Genomic DNA, 2,201 nt, shown 5'->3' with positions numbered 1-2,201 from the left:
AGTATCTGCCCAGAGAGAGATAAAGCTGAGACAACGTTTGGGGTCCGGGGGCGGCCGTCATTCGGAAGATCGCGCTTTGGGACTTGATGCGGCGACACACAATTTCTTCATCACTTTCACCTCCCTGCCTGTGGGAAGGAGTATTTTTCATTCTAAAACGTATTATTTTGTTTGGCGACACCGAAGTCGGCCCTTTTGTGTTTCTGTTTTCTCTCCTGAAAGGGTTGTTTCTCTTTAAAGAGTTTATCTTCTGAAGCAGCTGCTAACGGTCACTCGGGGCACGTGGCGGCCGTTAACCGCCAGCTCGCGCGCGGCGGGGGAGGGGGCGGGGCCTGGAGCTAAAATGGCGGCGGTCCCACCCAGAAAGGAAAAGGCTCAGAGGGAGAGCGGACTGTGTCAATAAACTACCGTTCCTGAAGGTAATGATGGTGGATATTGGGGGGGGGAGAGGAGAGGAGAGGTTCCGCTTTGGCCCCACTCCTTTCCCTGAACATGTCATCTTGCCGGTAAGTGGGGCCGGGCGGCCGCTCCTGATTTTATTTTATATTTTCCTCTCTGACGCAGCCCAGAGGTTTGTATTTAAATTGGGCGGGATTCTTAACGAATGCATTGATTCTCCTGGATTAATTAGCATGTTATGGTTGATAATACCTTTTAGGAATGACCAGGAGACGCAGAGAATTCCTCAAGATAAGAAGCCATTATTTGCAAACAAAAGCTGTAGCTATCAGAGCCACCAACCCTGAAAGCCAACAGTGAGAGTACTCAGTGAGTTATGTTCTAAAAGCCAGGCTCTACCCCCGTTATATTTACATAACCAATCGCACTGAGCCTACATTTACTAATCAGACTCTGCCACAATTGTCCTCTGGATTGCTGCTGACCCCCACATTGTGCTGTGGTAATCTTTTCACCTTTTGTCACCTGACAGGCCGCAGTCGGGCAAGGCTGACTCGAGTATGCAATCCAGACCTTGCACTTATGTAACATCTCCACATGTATTAATTTGTAGTTATATATTCATTTTTACCATAGACGCTGTCCATATGGCCATTTCTACTACCTTTCAGACGTTCCCAATCCCTTTCCCACCCCTAAAACTGTAATAGCAGTGGTCCCCACCCTTATTATTTCTCCTGCACACCGTCCAACACAAAGTGGGAATAATTACTGTCTGTTTTTAATCTCTGATCCGGGAACTTCACTGTCCACAGGTTAGTGACAGCTACTGGCCGCAAGCGGGAACTGCAACCAACTCACGGAAATGTTCAGGGTCTGTCGGGGTAATGATGCGGCTCATGTGAGCAAACGGACTCTGTACACAAAGCACTCAGATTGATGCACACGATTGGGAAATAAAACAGGAAAATCGACGTTTCAGACAAAAAGTCGATTTTCCTGCTCCTCGGATGCTGCCTGACCCGCTGGGCTTTTCCAGCACCACTCTGATCTAAACTCTGGTTTCCAGCATCTGCAGTCCTCACTTTTGCCCCGAGAAATAAAACAACCGATTGTACAAAATAAAGAATATTGTTTGGATACGTTTTGTTCAAAATTGAGCAGAATTTCGTAAAGAAAGAGCATTAGTGTGAAAGAGCATTAGTAGGAATAAAGAAAGTGTTAATTTATGTAAAAAGGTAAAACTCAGGATCTCTGGTTAGAGTTTATTTTAACCTTGAATAGATTTGACACATTAATCCTCCCTCCCCTTCTCAATAGACGCTGTTGGAACTGTTCAATGTTTCCAGCAGTTTATGTGATTATTTGAGGTTCCCAACAGGAGCAGTGTCTCACTTTTCGAAAAAAATTGCTGTGCTGCAATTAACATTTAAATAAGAATTGGGAAGCTGCAGAGGGGTAAACTTCAGAGTTGCTGAGGTTTGTTGCCCACTTCCACGTTGCAATTCATAGAAACCATCGTCATGACAAGTGAGGAGCAATCTGGATGGTTTTGTTTTCTCACAGAATAAAACATTCATATACTTTCAGAGAAAGTAAGGTGATAATGCCAGTTCATCTTCAAGTTCTTCTGTGCAAAATGGCTTTGAAAGCACCACCCTGTGATGTCTGGGAATCAAACGCGGGTTAACTGCTTGGAAGGGAGCTATACTTACCACTATACCACCATCGCTGTGCGACTGAATGGCTCTCAATTCTCAAACGCATTTAACAAGACCGTGATCATAAGTAATTGAACGTGA

The 2,201-nt window shown here is 45.2% G+C and overlaps 1 long non-coding RNA gene across 1 annotated transcript; it reads left to right on the top strand.

Annotated features, from left to right (window-relative positions):
* The first annotated feature begins 395 nt into the window (after positions 1-395).
* Positions 396-1,643, top strand: LOC148146031 (uncharacterized). Its single transcript, XR_015761023.1, has 2 exons — positions 396-506; positions 1,215-1,643. It is a non-coding gene; the product is annotated as an uncharacterized LOC148146031 (long non-coding RNA).
* The last annotated feature ends 558 nt before the right edge of the window (positions 1,644-2,201 follow it).

This window comes from Chiloscyllium plagiosum, unplaced genomic scaffold (assembly GCF_037043375.1).
Source record: "Chiloscyllium plagiosum isolate Xiang-an unplaced genomic scaffold, Cpla_swu_hap1 HiC_scaffold_22, whole genome shotgun sequence".
Taxonomy (NCBI): domain Eukaryota; kingdom Metazoa; phylum Chordata; class Chondrichthyes; order Orectolobiformes; family Hemiscylliidae; genus Chiloscyllium; species Chiloscyllium plagiosum.
This window is presented reverse-complemented; position numbering and strand designations above follow the sequence as displayed.